The 19,208-nt window shown below is 35.9% G+C and overlaps 1 protein-coding gene across 2 annotated transcripts in view; it reads right to left on the bottom strand.

Annotated features, from left to right (window-relative positions):
- Positions 1 to 19,208, bottom strand: part of STK3 (serine/threonine kinase 3) — a 269,186-nt gene that overhangs the window by 80,559 nt on the left and 169,419 nt on the right. The window lies entirely within an intron of this gene.

The following is a 19,208-nucleotide window of genomic DNA, read 5'->3' as shown; positions in this document are numbered from 1 at the left end:
CATCCCCCTCTTAACATTATTTATATAAACATTTTATAATCTATATAATAAAAACATTTTACTTTTAATAATGAAAAATACTATTATACTACTAACTTTAATATAAAGACATACATACAAACATTATCATTAGAGCCAAAATAATCTAAAGTTTTAAGTAATTAAAGCTCAAGCAACAGAAATTGCTTGATGAAATAGAAGGCTGTTAGTTGTTTTTTAAAATAAGGATTAACAGTCAAGAAATGGGCAGAAGACATGAACAGACATTTCTCCAAAGACATATAAATAGCCAACAGACACAGGAAAAAATGCTCAACATCACTTGGCATCAGGGAAAAACAAATCAAAATCACAATGAGATACCATCTCACATCAGTCAGAATGGCTAAAATTAACAAGTCAGGAAATGACAGATGTTGGTAAGGATATAGAGAAAGGGGAACCCTCTTACACTATTGGTGGGAAATGCAAGCTGGTGCAGCCACTCTGGAAAACTGTATGGTGGCACCTCAAAAGTTGAAAATAGAGCTACCCTATGACCCAGCAATTGTACTGCTAGGGATTTACCCAAAAGATACAAATGTAGTGATCTGAAGGGATACCTGCACCCCAATGTTTATAGCACTAATGTCCACAATTGCCAAACTATGTAAAGAGCCCAGTTGTCCACTGGCAGATGAATGGGTAAGAAGTGGTATATATATATATATATGATGTAATACTACTCAGCCATAAAAAAATGAAAAATCTTGCCATTTTCAACAATGTGGATGAAACTAGAGGGTATTATGCTAAGCGAAATAAGTCAATCAGAGAAAGACAATTACCATATGATCTCACTCATATGTGGAATTTAAGAAAACAGAGGATCATAGGGGAAGGGAGGGAAAAATAAATCAAGATGAAACCAGAGAGGGAGACAAACTGTAAGAGACTCTTAATCATAGGAAACAAACTGATACTTGCTGGGGGGTGGGGGTGGTGGTAACTGGGTGATGGACATTAAGGAGGGTACATGATGTAATAAGCACTGGGTGTTATATAAGACTGATGAATCACTGAACTCTACCTCTGAAATTAATAATACACTATATGTTAATTAACTGAATTTAAATTAAAAAGATAAAATAAGGATTAAGATAGGTAAATGATGTACAAATGCAAAACAGAAAATATGGTGACAAAACAAATACAAGAGAGCACAATTAAAGACGAAATATGTTGGCACTATTCTAACAGCCATAACGTTTACATAACTTTGTACAAATGCCACTGGCTTTTTTTTGTTAAAATTATGATAAATACATATAACATAAAGTTTACCATTTTGATAATTTTTCATTGTATAGTTCTGTGGCATTAATTACACTCACAGTATTAACGCAGTCATCACCAACATCCATTTCCAGAATTTTTTCATTATCCCAAACAGAAACTCTGTTCCCAGTAAAAAATGACTCTTCATTCTTCCCTTCCCCCAATCTCTGGTAACCTCTTTTCTGCTTTCTGTTATGATGAATTTGTCCATTGTAGGTACCTCAGATTAGCAGAATCAAGCAATATATGGTCTTTGTGTCTGGCTTATTTCACTTAGCATAATGTCTTCAAGGTTCATCCACGTTGTAGCATGTATCAGGATTTCATTCCTTTTTAAGACTGAATATTCCATTACATACACACACACACACACACACACACACACACACACACACACACACTATTCATTTGTTGATGAACACTAGGTTGTTTACACCTTTTGGCTATTATGAATAATGCTGCTATGAACACTGGTGTACAAGTCTCTATTTGAGTCCCTGTTTTCAATTCTTTTGGGTCTATGCCTAGAAGTGTAATTCTGTACCATATGGTAATTCTTTTTTTAATTTCTTGAGAAACCACCACGGTGTTTTCCACAGTTGCTACACCATTTTACGCTTCCACCAACAGTGCACAGAGTTCCATTTTCTCTACATCTTCACTGACACTTGTTCTTTTCTGTTTTTTGATAGTAGCCATCCTAGTGGATATGCAGTATCTCACTGTGGTTTGATTTGCACATCCCTAGTCTACTCACATCCTTTGCACATTTTTGACATAGGTTGTTGTTTTTTGTTGTTGAGTTGCAGGAGATCATTATATATTCTGGATATTAATCCCTTAGCAGATAATGATTTGCAAATATTTCTCCCCTTTTTGTAGGCTGTCTTTTCACTCTCTTGATGGTTCCTTTGATGAATAAAAGTTCTTAATTTTGATCAAGTTGAATTTATCTATTTTCTTTTGTTGCCTGTGTATCTTAAGTTACCTTTTATTGCTTTTGTTATCATATCCTAGCCATTAGCTTTTAAATGTAAATTCACAGAAGGATCAAATCAGTAACAGAAGTATGAACAAAAAATTGCTCTTTAGAACGTTCATCAAAGATAAACTGAAATAGGGCCATAAAAATAACAAATTCTGTTTGAGAGACCAAACGATCTGTTATTTGGAAAAAGTTGATCATGCGGTGAAATTCATTTATATCTATTCCACTTTAAGTAGAAACAAACAAGCAAAACCTAATTCTGACAGAGGTCAAATACAAATACAGAGAACAAGAGCATCCATGTTGTTCTCATCTGTCTGATAGCCCTTCCTCTTCCTAAACCTGCATGATAAATTCAGCAGTATCTCTCAAAGTCTTTTGTGCTTCTTTCATGAGTCTCTTTTAGAAGACTTCTTCATTCTTATGCTTCAACTATCTAACATGTTGAAGACTCCCACATCTTGAAATTTTCCTGATTTTACTTACTACTTAAAATGCTTAATGACGTTTAAAACTTGACATTCCCAAATCACATATCATTTCATCTACCTCTTTTGTCTCTCCTGTCTGCTGCCATTCCCAACAATAATTATTACAAAGCACAAAACTCTTCATTACCTACACGAGAGTAAAAAGTCAACAGGTCTTCCTAGGTTTATTCTCTCTTTGATTCCCCATATTCAATCAGTCAGCAAGTTCATCTTCAGAAATCTCTCTCCCAGTTCCACCTTTTCTTTTCCATTCCTACTGCTGAGTAAATTCCTGATTACCTCATACTTGGGTGAAAACAGGAAAAGCTCCCTGACTGAACAGTCTCTCCCACCCTGACCTTCTAGAATCAGATATTAGTTCAAATCCTGGCTCAAATCACTTAATAGATATAAGACCTTTAGGCAAGCTATTTAAACTCTCTAGATTTTAGTTTCTTTCATTGGAGTTATGATGATTAAATGAGAAAAGACATGCAAAATGCCTACATATTACTAGGACCAAAGTAGTTTCACACTTTCTTCAAAGTCCATATTCCACACCAAGCTTTCTTGAATATTATTGTATCATAATATCCTACTGAAATCTCTAATGGCCACAGTTCTTGCCTGCATTAAAAGCTAAACATTTCTGCCTAGATTTTAATGTCTTCTATATTACTTTATTTTATCTGGCTAATCTTATTTTCCCATTGTTCATATATCCTCCAATTTAGTCAGGCTGACCTTAACTGAATCTCCAGCTGCTATAAACCCACGTCACACTAGGTCATTAAGACTTCCTCTTTGTTTATGTCTTCTTCTCTACTCAGAATGCTCTTTCCTCTCTATCCATTTTAACTAAATGGTGTAGTCCCAGATCAAGTATCTATTACCTTCACGGCTTCTTCAGTTTTTATTAATTGTCCCCTTTTCCAAACTTCTATAGAATTTATAATCTGCATCACACGCTCCTGCATTTAATTTTATGATCTCATACTGTGAATAACTGTTTTGTAAAATCTTTTATAAACATAAGTATCTTATAGATAAGAATGCCTTTACAGTACTTCTGAATTTACTCAAGTGTTTTATTTGGTATTCTGTATACAGTAAGCATTCATTATATATTTACTTTTTCACAGAACTATAAAATCATGGACCCGTAATAATTCAACACCTCATTTTATATCTGAAAAAAATGAGGCTCATAGAAAGGAAGAGACGTCCCCAAGGACACATACTTATTTAAAAGCAAAGCTGTAAGAACCTAGTTCTTATATTTCTTAGTCCATTACTCCACTAAGTGCATGTACCTTACTTATATATAAATTTTGATCTACTTGAATGCTTAAGCTAGAGGTACAGTTTTACAATTTTAACAGCTTATATCTCCAGCTCTTATTCCCAAGGTGTGTTATACAAATTTTTCGGTCCATCCTAGTGAAATCCGCCATCTTCTCTTATTTATACTATTAAAAACAGCTATTAAAAGTTAAAAATTATAAGCTATACATGTAAACTACATATATATAGTGTGTATATATACATAAACTGTTAAAAATATAAACTATTAAAAACTATTTAAAAAACAGCCTCTGCACAGTTTTCACGGTTTCCACTCCTGCCCACTTTAGTCTCCCAAACAATAGGCAGACTGATTCTTTCAAAAGATAAATCAATCACTTCATGTTATTCTCCCGCTCAAAACCCTGCATTTGGCTTCCTATCACACTTAGAATAAAATCCAAAATCTTTCTCAGCCAAATGTGATCTGGCTCAGTAATATCTGCCAAGCCTATCTCCTATCACATTCCTTCTCACTCACCAAGTCCCAGCCATAGCCTCCCCTTGGCTGCTTCTTGAGCATTCTAAGCATGTTCCTCCTCAAGCCTTTAAATTGGCTGATCTCTCAACCTGGAATGCTCTTCCACAAGACAGCTTTATCCTTTACTTAACTCCAGTCTCCGCTTAGATGTCACCACCTTAGTGAGACTTTTTCTGACCAAGTTAAAACCTAAGTCTCCATCGAATACAGGCTATTCTGTATTCTTCACAGCCTATACCTGGCCTTCTTACCACTAGAATGGTTTGATGAAGGCAGAGGCTTCTTTTTCGCTGATTAATCCCCAATGCTTTGAACACCTGGCACATAAATAGGTACTTATTAAAAATTAATTTAATGAATGGATCTATTTATATTTTCACTTACTACTTCATTCAATAAGCGTTTACTGTAAATTTATAATATGTCAAGGAGTGGACCAGGCATTGGAGATACAAAGATAAATAAGAAACAGTTTTGCTCCATTTTGGTTTTTTAAGGAGTTTGGTGTCTAACAGAAACTGACTGCCATGTAAACAATAAATTCCAAGGCAATTTGTCAAGGACTATGAGAAAAGTATTGGCAAAGTACAATGGGAGTACCAAGAATAGAGCCTCTAACTCTGCCGATAACAAATGAAGAAAGGCCTCACAGAGGAAGCTGCCCTTAAATTAGGTCTTAAAGGATACATATTATATATGTAACATATATACATAAATTTGGGTGAGTGCTTTATATCGTAGCTTCTTTTTTTAACAGGACTACTACACTCAGCCATCCCTTCTCAGCTCAGATACCCTGAGACTGAATTAGGTGCAATATTCTGTACTGTCATAGCACCTCATGCTTATGCCATTCGTATGCTTACTACACAACACTGTAATTGTCTATACACTTGACTTGTCCAAATCTCTCATTACATTCTAAAATCTACAAGGGCAGTAACCAAATCTTAACAGTTACCTTCCTGGTATCTAGCCTGCTCCAGTACAAAGCTATTAAACTAATGTTAAAGTCCTTATTATGAGGTAGTGCCAAAGCATAGAACTAAGGACAGTGTTACATAAGGTTCTACAGTAGAATTTTATTTAAACTAATGTATTATTTTAAAATATAGAATGGCTATTGAAGAAACTTTGAGAGGGAAAATAATGCTATTTACTAGAATTATTAGTTGATCATTTTTCTAATAATCATAAAAACAGTTACCAGTGAGTCAGAAGCACTATGCTATGGACTTTTTGTAGGATACTCCCATTAATCCTCTTATTAATCCTGTAAGATATTAACTCCATTGTGCAAATGATGAACCTGAAGTTCAAATGAGTTTAATAATTTGTCTAAGGTCATACAACAAATAAGCAGAGGAGTAAGGATTCTAAATAGGTCATTCTAATTCTAAAGCCCAAGATCTAATTTCCAATTTTATAAGGCTTTAAAATTATTTACAGCACTTCGCAAGTCTAGCTGAATTTATATTAAAGGTTAGTTGGAGCATGCTTACATATATAAACTGATTTGTACTTGGTTCAAAAGCTTAAAAAGACAAAACAAAACTGGAATTTAATCTTTCCAGTAGACCCCACTGAGGAGGAAGAGAAAAAGTTGATTTTCTATCAGTTGTTTTAAAAAATTGACTGCTAGTTTAATATCTTATTTTATCATGGTTGCAACCAGTTTAATTCCCAAAACACTAACTCTATTTTTATATGTGTGAGTCATTTGTCTCTTATCCTTGTAAGATTCAGTGCTGTGACAATTAAACTTAACAAGAAACATTCCATTTGGTTGGTGTGAAATAATACTTTTAGTCCTCCTATATGCCATATTAGAGTTGAATCTACAAGGGGATAATGAGAGTTGCACCTCTGGAGTCACACAATTGGCTCGGACAATCTATAGAACTATGAAAACATTGAACCAAGTTTGGAAGGGATTGCTTTTACAGCATATTATTTTCACTTACATAGTCACTTTGCTAAAGGATGCTAATCTAATTTACAAACTGGCAGTAAAATGAATAGCAACGCAAAAAATAGGGGACTCAATTCATTAATGAAAGGTGGCACCCAAACAGTAATTAATAAAGTACAAATGGAATGAGAACTAGTTTATATGAAATTTGAAGACTCAAACACGAACTTGGTGATGGTGGTAAAAACTTTTCAGCAACACTTTTTACTTTCAAAAAATCATTAACTCTGAAGTTATTCTTGATATTTTAGATTATTACTAAAGTTTCATTTGGTACTTCTAGCATTTTTACAATAAAAGTTATTTAAAATGTTTTTCCAAAGTTATACTTCATTTACACATACTCTGTTATTCCTCACAAAAGAAAAGCAGAAGAAAAACATGTTGATACTTTATAGAAAAAGGTCTGTGGAACAGATGCTTCTCCACTGTAGAAAAGAGCCAATTCCAGTAAGGAATACAATAGCATTTCAATCACTGGTCATCATGTGCCAGGAATGCAAAACAGAGTACTGATGATAATCCAGGTTATGAATCATAAAATCCACATGGAATACAAATATTTGAAAACATTATTAGGAAATCCTACTCCATTGCTAAGACAGATTTATGCTATAACAGTCTGAGAAATAATCAGACTTTGCATTAGGTATCTTCACACATGTACTATCTACTACTTTAAAGGATTTTCTAAATATTCATCTACTCTTTGATTTTAAAGATATTTACACTAACACTTTAGGAAGCCATTATTGTTGATGCAGATAAAAGCTACTGTTATTGTACGTAAGTTTTATAACTAATCCTACATACACTTGTTATTGAATGCATTATTTTTTCCATTTGTTTATAATACTGATTTTCCAAACATTAAATGAAATTAGAGAAAATTAAAAAAAAAAGAATTTTCTATTTGTAACAATGAGATAGATTATTTCTTAAATAGATAAACTTCTAGTTGAAAATATTCTAATTATTTCTCTTCTTGAAATATTAATGTCTTTATTGCTAGTACAATTACACAACAGCACATAAACAGCAGACAACAGTGATCTTAATGCTTTTGATTCAACTAGACAATTCCATTCAGTATGCATTCTACTACAGCATAAAAAAATTATTCTTTAAATTTTTTTTCCAAAACTATTTTTTAAGGAAAAAAGTGAACGTGTAAGATATGTAAGTGAACCAATTATACAAAAAGTTGCAGTATTATAGTGGTCTGGATATCTTTCAAACCTCTTGGAGGTGTTAATCAGGGATGACACTGAAACAAGAAACAACATAACAAACATACTCTTAATGCATACCTGAGCTTTCAAGATACTAAAGGGAATCCACAAGGGCCCCAAAGAGAGTGGGAAGCAGTAAGAATAAACTAAATCTGACCTTAAGGGCTGCCGTAGGGGTATAAGATGATGGGGGTGGGGCAGTGATGGGGTAACCATTTTAGTGGATAAAGGGGGACAAGCGACAAGTCTTTGGATTCTCTCCAAAGTGGAACTGAAACCCCTGCATAAAGCTGGGGATCTTGAAGGTCTACATCCTCAGTGAAAGGGTGAACAAGAAAAAATGTACTCACAGGCAAAGAAGATGACATGCAAACTTGTCTGTCTTACTTGGGCTTCAGGTAAAGACGGGAGGTGGGGGGAGGTGCTGCCTTTCAGAAGGTGCAGACAGGATTTCAGAGCTTTCTAACACTACCCACAAAGTCTGAGGAACCTCATGCTGAGAAATTAGCCTAATGCAGTCCCACTACATAAGTACCTGGGGTGCCTGATGGAAACAAATGAAATTCCACCCTAGGTAAGGACTTAAACTCAATCTTCAACCCAGAACTCACGCATCATTCTCAGAAACAAAACTGAGCTAGAGTTGAACTCACAATCCAAAAGATAAACAATGAATAGACAAGCTACAGAGAATGGGTAGGAAGAACAAACAACAGAATTAAGACTCCCTCCTTAAAATTAAGTTAGTCCCCTTAAAAAGTTGCATCTTCCTAAGACAAAAATTTCTAGGATAAAATTAGGAGTATACAATGGCATTCTAGATTGGAAAAAAAAACAAGCACAAACGTGGAAATAGTCTGGCTAGAAGGGAAAGCATTAAGTCAGTCTGACTGCATTAAAAAATGACCTACAGTTTATAGAATGCTCTATACATTAAGAACCTGCATGAGCTGCGTGGCAGAGAAGTGACAGGAACCTTGGAAACTGAAGGATGAATTGGAGGAGAAGACTGGAGAAAGAGCTTGGAATCAGAAGGTTATTACTGAAATCCAGACTCGAGGTAATCACAGAATGTACTGAAAAGGTCTACAGAAACAGAAACCACAAGTCAAATCTGAAAGAAATCATGAAAAAAGAATCACTATATTATGGAAACTTCCTGGACAGTCAAATATCAAATAACTCCAACACTCTGAACCTAAAAGAGGTGAAACTGACGCTAAAGAGAAAAGTGTGAAAGGTTCTAATTTGAATAGATGAAGACAGAAGAGAAAATAGATAATGCCAGCTTTTTGAAACTAAAACACGACTTAACAGAATTTGCTACTTCATCACATGATGAAGGCATTGAAATCTTACAACCAATTTGTGGTGAAAGAGTCAAATAAGAAATCAACAAGGCGTACACGGTGAAACTTCAAGGGAATGGACATAAAATTGGGGAAAACTATGGCAGGAATCTTTCACTTCTCTCCCTGGGCATAACTGAATTCGGGGTTGTTGGTTACGCTAACATGCTAACCTGTATCTATAAACAAAATTGAGTTATTACTTGAATTAGTAAAAGCAAAAATCAAAGGTACCATTCTCTATTTGCTTGTATGTCTCACATCAAGTCAGAGCCCAATGTACGACTGAACTAAAAATACCTCTCTGCTATAGCAAGGTGAAAGTACTGATGTGACACACACAGCATTAAGTGCAAATTCCACTTCCAAATACAGTACAGGACAGCGCTTACCCCACCGCCTCTTTATCAATAAACGCTGTAGTGTCTATTGTTTCCGTGTTACCAGTGAAATGGCCCACTGCAGAATCAGCTGGTTAACCTGGTCTCAGTAGGACCACATTCAACCCAACTGAGCTAAGAACTACTGAGAAAAATCAAAAATACTCTCCTTCAAACAGTTGCCTTTAAGCACCGCTTCAATGTCTGACAGGCTGAAAAAAGGGATAAATTGGTATTTGCCAGTTAAAAGCTACTAAGATTTACAGTATCTGAAAATCTGTACAAAGAATGAACCTTCTTCCCACTGCTATAAGTAGGTGGTCCTTCTGTTTCACTGCAAGAGCAGTGTTAAGAGCTTATACAGCTGCTGCCTTTGACATACCTGTCTTTAACAAACAGAAACTTTTGCCTTCATGGATCCTAACTTTTTGCATGTTCACAGGCATGTTTTAAAGTTACATCAAAGCATTCAAGATCTCCAAAAGTCATAAAAGACTTGTTCATCAGTACAAGCCTAAATGGTGAGAAGGCGTGTGGGCAGGACTTCAGAGGCTCCATGAAGCAAGACTGCACAAGTTCTTGGCATTATATTAAAAGTTTCCAAACAAAAGATTATCTTACATCCCCTGTGCACAATACTGATATACAATAGAGTAAATTAAAAAGTAAAAGCAACCTTAACCATGATTTTTCTTTTTTCTCCTACAGCCAAAAGCATGTCAAAAGATTGACAAAGTATAAAGATTATAAAATCAAATATTTTAAAATAAAAAAAGAATATCTTTAAAAATTGTTGTTACAAGCAGTTTATAAAAAATCCACAAGAGGGCACCAAAGACAAAACACTAGAACAAATCCCATTAATTGGAGATTTACACAGATAATATAGGTTCATAAAACAGGTTATTATATTTATTAACATACTATCAATATTTCTCAGAAAGAGACTAGTGGCTGCTTATTTTAAGCTATATATTTCAAAATATATATATGTTGTAAGTTATATTTTTAAATAAGCAATACTTATGCTTCTTAAAGGACAGGTTGCCTACATTCAGTAATCTCACCAATGACTTCCATATAACAGCAGGAGGTCAATGAACAGTTGTTGATTCCACAAAACTGACAGAAACATACAAAAGGAAATATTAAACATTCATATTACTGTATCACTGCATTCTAAATCGTTTTGTATTAAAAGAGTTATGACTGTATATCTTCTGCTTGTAGAATAAATAGAAGGGCTAATCTGTCTTTGAAAAGACATTTTTCTTTTCCTCATCCTTTCTTTACTCTTTTTCTGTTCCATTATGATACTGTTTAATAGCAAACAGAAACCTTAATACACATTTAACAAAAGAAATATCACTGTATAAACTTAGAAATGATAATATTATGAAACGATTTTGAGACATCACCCTCTGAAGCATATAATTCAGATGACTACTTGAAGCACACTAAAATAAGAATATTAATTTTAATGTGTAATTTACATTACTGATACAAATGAAACTCTGGAGCAGAGGAGAGTCAGGGAAGCCAGAAAAACTAGCAATCCTCCCCTACACCCCAACCAAATATTTATCACATTTGGTTAAAGAATCGCTGAAGGAAAATACTTCAGTACCATTATGTACCTTATTCATTTTAAATGTGAATACATTCTGTGCTGAGGATAACCATGTGGCACTATGTATGCTACATAATAAGGAGTAAAAGTCAGGTAGAAGCTATTATAAAGGTTTTATTATAAAGATAAGTATATATTATATATATAGCTGTTGATTCAAACATTAAATATATAATAAACACTATGTGCAGGCAGTGTGCTAAAATATAGTCTTTGTCCTTGAGAAATGTACAGTTTAGTGGAGAGAGGTAGAAAGTAGACAAAATCAGATAAATATTCTCATAGAGGTTAACAGAGGGTACCATATAGGAACCATGTAGGAGCACGTGCTCAACTGAAGCTTAGAGGAGCATCATGAAAGGTGCCCCCTTTTCAGAGGAATCAATGTCCAAGATGACTCCTGAAGGATAAGGAGTTCATCAGGCAAATGAGGGTGAAGTAAGTAGTCTAGGAAGAAGCAGCAACTTAAAATTTTTTTAAACACTTTTTGAGCAATCCTGTTTTTGCTTCCAGTTTTACTAACAACTACAGCAAGCCTGCTGATTCCTACTTGCCTGTGCTCTCCCTTAGGGTTCAAACCTGCATTTCCAGCTGCCTGCTACACAAAATGATTTGGATGAGCCAGGGACACCTCCAGTTAAACCAGTGCTAAAGCGATCTCATCTTACCCAGAAAGTCGCCTTGGAGAGAGTACTGCTGGCAGAATCTTTCACCACAGTACCAGGGGTGGAGAGAAAATGTGGTTAAGTGAAGAAACAAAGGCTCTGACTATTCTATCATAACGTTTGTTCATGAATAATTTGTTGATTTTCCCCCCTCTTTTTTAATGGTCAAAATATAACTATATGTTTAGGCTGAAGAAAAAGGCCCTAGAAGAGATAATGTGACTGACAGAAATGAAAAGGCAAGTAGCGAAGACACCTTTAAAGGGAGGTAGAAAGAAAATCAAGGGGCAATAAAACAGAAATTTCTGTTCTTTATGCATATCTCTATCACAGTACTTCTCAAGCACATTGTGATCAGTCATCGGTCCACTTGATGTCTCACCCACCAGACTGCAATCTTCTTGTAGGCAAATACCATGTCTTAGTTTTCTTCTAGATGAATTTTTATGGAAGAAAAAAAAAGGTATATCCTCTGAAACAGGGAGAAAGAGATGCCTCATGAGGATGCACAGACATCAAAGTTAAAAGAATACTGAGGTCTAGTTAGTGCAGTAAGACAAAAAAATATATAAAAGTTATAAAGACTGGAGAGAAAGAAAGAAAACTACCTTTATTTCTAGATGACATGACTATGCAGAAAATCTACAAAAAAATCCTGGAACTAATAAGCAAGTACAACAAGGTCACAGGATGTTAAGGGCAAAATACAAAATCATTTGCTTCCTATACATACCAGCAATAAAAAATTGAAATTTGGAATTAATTTTTTTTTTTTTAATCTTAAATGCCAACTCAAATTCCTTAGTTTTCTGAATGAAGCAACTTGGAATTTAAGCCAACTGACGGAGTCTGTAGTGTTGTACTTTTGTTAAGGTTGTTTGTATCTTGCTGTGTTCAAATGGAACAACGGTAGGTCCTGGGTACTCAGCAGAGCTGAGGGATAGTTGGTTTCTTTCTTGCTTGCTTTTGAAAAATTTTTATTCAATTTATTTAAACTAAAAAAAAAAAAGTTCGTCCATTTCTCTCACTCCCCCACCCCGCCTCCTGCAGCAACTAATCTGTCGTTTGTATCTATGAACTTGTTTTTGTTTTTATTTATTAGATTCCACATATAAGAGAGATCATACAGTATTTGACCTTCTCTGACATTTTGCTTACATAAGGTCCATCCATGCTGTCACAAATGGCAAGATTTCACTTTTTTTTTTTTAAGATTTTATTTATTTATTTGACAGAGAGAGACAGCCAGCGAGAGAGGGAACACAAGCAGGGGGAGTGGGAGAGGAAGAAGCAGGCTCCTAGTGGAAGAGCCTGATGTGGGACTCGATCCCAGAATGCTGGGATCACGCCCTGAGCCGAAGGCAGACGCTTAACGACTGCGCCACCGAGGTGCCCCAAGATTTCACTTTTTTATTGATGAGTAATAATACACTGTATATATATTAACACAATTTATTTATCCATTCATCCACTGATGGACACTTCGGTTACTTCCGTATCTTGATTATTTTAAACAATACTGCAATGAATATGGGAGAATGCATATATCTTTTTGAATCACTATTTTTGTTTTCTTTGGGGAAATACCCAGAAGTACAATTGCTGGATCATATGGTAGTTCTATTTTTAATTCTTTTAGAAACATCCATGCTGTCTTCTATAGTGGCCGTACCAATTTAAATCCCCACTAACAGTGCACAAGTGTTCCCTTTCCTCCACATCTCTTCCAGCACTTGTTATTTCTTGTCTTGATGATAACCACCCTAACAGGTGTGAGGTGATATATCGTGGTTTTGATTTGCATTCCCCTATTTGTTGGGAGATTCTTGATTACTGATTCAATTTCTTTGCTGTTATGGGTCTGTTCAAATTTTCTATTTCTTATTTCAGTTTTGGTAGTTTATATTTCTAGGAATTTGTCCATTTCTTCCAGATTGCCCAATTTGTTGGCATATAATTGCTCATAATATTCTCTTATAATTGTTTGTATTTCTGCTGTGTTGGTTGCGACCTTTCCTCTTTCATTGTGATTTTATTTGGGTCTCTTTTCTTTTTGGTAAGTCTGGCTAGGGGTTTATCAATTTTGTTAATTCTTTTGAAGAACCAGCTCCTAGTTTCATTGATCTGTTCTGTTTTGTTTTTTTAATTTCTGTATCATTTATTTCTGCTCTAATCTTAATTATTTCCCTCCTTCTCTGGTTTTAGGCTTTACTTGCTGTTCTTTTCCCAGCTCCTTTAGGTGTAAGGCTGTGTTGTGTATTTGAAACTTTTCTTGCTTCTTGAGGAAGGCCTGTATTGCTACATACTTCCCTCTTAGGACCACCTTTGCTGCATCCCAAAGGTTTTGGACTGTGATGTTTTCATTTTCATTTGCTTCCACGTATTTTTTTTTTAATTTCTTCTTTAATTTCCTGGTGAAGCCATTCATTCTCTACTAGGTCGTTCTTTAACCTCCATGTATTTGTGGTCTTTCCAAATTTTTTCTTGCTTTTGACTTCAAGTTTCATAGTGTTGTGGTCTGAAAATATGCATGGTATGATCTCAATCTTTTTGTACTGGTTGGGGCCTGATTGGTGACCCAGTATGTGATCTATTCTGGAGAATGTTCCATGTGCACTCGAAAAGAATGTGTATTCTGCTGCTTTAGGATGAAATGCTCTGAATATGTCTGTTAAGTCCATCTGGTCCAGTGTGTCATTCAAAGACCTTGTTTTCTTGTTAACCTGTTGCTTAGATCATCTGTCCATTGCTGTGAGTGGAATGTTAAAGTCCCCTACTATTATTGTATTATTATCAATGAGTTTCTTTAAGTTTGTTATTAACTGATTTACATATTTGGTTGCTCCCAAGTTGGAGGCATAAATATTTACAATTGTTAGATCTTCTTGCGGGACAGACCCCTTTATTATGATATAGTGTTCTTCATCTCCTATTATAGTTTTTGGTTTAAAATCTAGTTTGTCTGATATAAATACTCTGGCTTTCTTTTGATGTCCATTAGCATGACAGATGGTTCTCCACCCCCTCACTTTCAATCTGGCGGTGTCTTTGGATCTAAAATGAGTCTCCATGGGGCGCCTGGGTGGCTCAGTCGTTAAGCGTCTGCCTTTGGCTCAGGGTGTAATCCCAGTGTCCTGGGATCGAGCCCCGCATCGGGCTCCCTGCTCCACTGGGAGTCTGCTTCTTCCTCTCCCACTCCTCCTGCTTGTGTTCCCTTTCTCACTGGCTGTCTCTCTCTCTGTCAAATAAACAAATAAATAAAAACTTTAAAAAGTTAAAATAAATAAATAAATAAATAAAATGAGTCTCTTGTAAGCAATAAAAAAATAAAAGAAAAAAGAATAAAAGAAAGCCTGGTCCTATTTCCACCAGAACTGAAGCTGACCCTTTGGAGCACTCTATGATCAGCAGACCTGGTACATGGGGGCGGGTGCCTGTGTTGGTCTTCTGAGGGAGAGGCCCACCGGACTGGCTCACAGTCAGACCTGCTCTTGCAAAGATGCCCCTACCAGGTGTGGGGCGGGGGGGAGGGTTGGTTTAAGCAACTCCAGTCTCCACCGGTGGTGTTTCTCTCTAGAGTCCATCTGTGCTGGTGGGAATGGGGGAAGGCCCACCTTCTGGTCTCTGGGGACGGGAACTCATGGCCACCACTGTTCAGGAGGCCCTCACAGAAAAGTGAACAATCTCATTTCCCGTGTCCCAGGCTTTCATCAGATCGCTGCCCTCAACCTGTCTGTGCCCCACCAGTGGCATGCCGGTACCACAGTTCTGTTTTATCTCTGGCTGGTGGCTGGGATTCGAAACTCCAGACCTTAAAGGGCCCAGCAAGGTGCAGACCCGTTCCCCTCCCCCAGAAGAGAGCCTCTCGGCACACCTGGCACTATTCTGTCCCAGAAAAGCAGTTGCAAGGTGCACATGGTGGCAGGAATCTACTGTGACACACAGTGAAAAGCTGCGACCAGGTTATCTGCCCTCTTTGTGTGCCTCTGTCCCCTGCTGCTGAACCATTCAATGTTTCCTGGGGAGCCCTTTGTCCTTGGAGAGGCAAAATACCCTCTTCCAAATGTACTCCAAGAAGGGGAGCAATCTCTCCCAGTGCAACCCAGGGCATCCACATTGTGCAAACCACACATGCCACTCTCTCCTGCTCTCTCCCTTTCTCCCCGACTTCACTCCATGAAAAGGGCTCCCTCCCCTTCATGGCACCATGGCTTTTCTCTCCCCCAATTCACAGCTCTGAACCTTCCATCTGCCACATTCTCTCCCTCCAATTTTGCAGACTGTTTTCTTAATCCTCGGATGGATTTCCTAGTTGTTGAAAATGATTCGATGTTGATCTAGCTCTGTTTGAGGGACAAAGCAAGCTCCGGGTCCCCCTACTACTCCACCTTCTTAATTCCACTGGCATTCCCCTATTGATTAATGATGTTGAGCATCTTTCATGTACCTGTTGGCCATTGTGTATCTTCTTTTAAATAAAGTCTATTCAGACCTTCTGCCCACTTTTTAATTGGATTGTTTGGTTTTTGCTATTAAGTAGTGTGAGTTCTCTCTATATATTGGTTATTAGCCTCTTATCAGATATATGATTTATAATTATTTTCTACCATTCAGTAGGTTGTCCTTTCATTTTGACGGTTTTCTCTCCTGTGCATAAGTTTTTTAGCTTGATATAGTCCCATTCATTTATTTTTGTTTTTGTTGCCTTTGCTTTTGGTATCAGGTTCCAAAAATCATTGCCAAAACCAATGTCAAGGAGCTGTCTATGGAGTTTTATGGCTTCAGGTCTTATGTTCAAGCTTTTAACCCATTTTTAGTTAGTTTTTGTGTATGGTGTAAGATTGATCCTGTTTCATTCTTTTTTGGGCATGGAGTCCAACACAGGGCTTGAACGCATGACCCTGAAATCAAGACCTAAGCTGAGATCAAGAATCAGACACTCAAACGACTGAGCGACCCAGGTGCCCCATCCTGTTTCATTCTCTGGTATGTAGCAGTCCAGTTTTCCCAATACCATTTATTGAGGAAAGTGTCCTTTCTCCATTGTATATTCTTAGCTCTTTTGTTGTAAATTAATTGACCACATAAGGGTGGGCTTATTTCTGGGATCTCTATTCTGTTCCATTGATCTATGTGTCTATTTTTATGCCAATACGATATGGTTTTGATTACTATAGCTTTGTAATACAGTTTGAAGTCAGGGAGTGTGGTGCCTCTGGCTTTGTTCTTTCTCAAGATTGTTTTAGCTATTCAGGGTCTTTTGTAGTTACATACAAATTTTAGGCTTATTTCTTTTATTTCTGTGAAAAATGCCATTGGAATTTTGATAGGGATTGCACTGAAGCTGTAGATTGCTTTGGATAGTATGGACATTTTACAATATAAATTCTTTTAATCCAAAAAAATGGAAAATCTTTCCATTTGTTTGTGTCTTCTTCAATTTCTTTCATTAATGTCTTGTAGTTTTCAATATACAGATCTTTCACCTCCTTGGTTGTATATATTCATAGACGTTTTATTCTTTCTGATGCAATTGTAAATGGAACTTTTATTAATTTCTATTTCTGATAGTTCATTATTAGTGTAAAGAAATGCAACAGATTTCTGTATACTGATATTGTATCCTGAAACTTTACTGAATTCATTTATTAGTTCTAATAGTTTTTTGATGGAATCTTCAGGGTTTTCTTTATATAATATCATATCATCTACAAATAATGACAGTTTTACTTCTCCCTTTCCAATCTGGATGCCTTTTATTTCCTTTTCTTGCCTAAATGTCTGGTTAGGACTTCCAATACTGTGTTGAATAAAAGTGGTGACAATGGATATCTTTGTCTTATTTCTGATCTTAGAGGAAAAGCTTCCAGAGCTTTTCACAGTTAAGTATGATGTTAATTGTGGGCTTGTCATATATCGTCTTTATTATGTTGAGGTACACTCCCTCTATACCTGCTTTGTTGAGAGTTTTTATCATAAATGAATGTTGAATTTTGTCAAATGCTTTTTCTGCATCTATTGAGATGATTGTATGATGGGGGAGGGGGGTAGAGACAGAGGGAGAGAGAGAATCTTCAGCAGGTTCCACACCTAGCATGTGAGTCTGATGAGGGGCTCAATCCCACAACCCTGAGATAATGACCTGAACTGAAATCAAGAGTTGGACAGTTAACTAACTGAGCCACTCAGGCACCCCGAGATGATCAGATGATTTTCATCCTTCATTTTGTTAATGTGGTGTATCACATAGACTGATTTGTGGGTATTGAACCACAAATGTATAAAACTAGAAATTAGTTATAAAAAGAAAACTAGAAAACTAGAAAAAGTATGTGGAGATTAAACAACATGTTAATGAACAACCAATGGGTCAACAAAGAAATCAGGACAGAAATATAAAAAATACCTTGAGACAAACAAAAATAGAAAAATAACATACCAAAATTTATGGGATGCAGCAAAAGCAACTCTGAGAGGGAAGTTCATAGCAATAAATATCTACCTCAAGAAACAAGAGAAGGCTCAAATAAACAACCTAACTTTACACCTCAAGGAACTAGAAAAAGAACAAATGAAGCCCAAAGTTAGTAGAAGAAAATAACAAAGATTAGAGCAGAAATAAATGAAACAGAGACTAAAAAGACAATAGAAAAATCAATGAAATTAAGAGCTGGTTCTTTGAAAAGATAAACAAAATTCACAACCCTGTAGTTAGACTCCCTAAAAAAAAGTGAGAGGACTCAAATCAGAAATGAAAGAGGAGATGTTACAACTGGTAACACAGACATACAAAGGGTCATAAGAAACTACTATGAACAATTATACACCAACAAACTGAACAACCTAGAAGAAATGGATAAATTCCTAGAAACATACATCCTACCAGAAATATATCATGATGAAATAGAAAAATAAAAATAGAAAATCTGAATAGATCAAATACTGGCAAGGAGATTGATTCTATACTCAAAAACCAATAAACAAATTTCCAGGCCCAGAAGGCTTCACTGGTAAATTCTACAAAACATTCAAAGAAGAATTAATACCAGTCCTTCTCAAATTCTTCCAAAAAACAGAAGAGGGAGGAACTCTTCCAAACACATTGTACAAGGCCAGCATGACCTTGATACCAAAACCAAACAAGGATGCCACAAAAAAAGAAAATTACAGGCCAGTATCCCTGATGAACAAATGCAAAAATCCTCAACAAAATATTAGCACACTGAATTCAACAATATATTAGGAAGACCATATGCTGTAATCAAGTGGAATTTATTCCAGGGATACAAAAACAAACATTTTTAATAGTACCAAAAAAACAAAACAAAACAAAAACCTACCTAAAACCACTTAGATCTAACAAAATATATACAGAATCTC

The sequence above is a fragment of the Ursus americanus genome, chromosome 9, assembly GCF_024610735.1.
Source record: "Ursus americanus isolate L20-20 chromosome 9, mUrsAme1.1.p, whole genome shotgun sequence".
In the NCBI taxonomy this organism is placed as follows: Eukaryota; Metazoa; Chordata; class Mammalia; order Carnivora; family Ursidae; genus Ursus; species Ursus americanus.
Note: the sequence above shows the minus strand (reverse complement) of the source record. Positions and strands in the feature narration are given on the sequence as shown.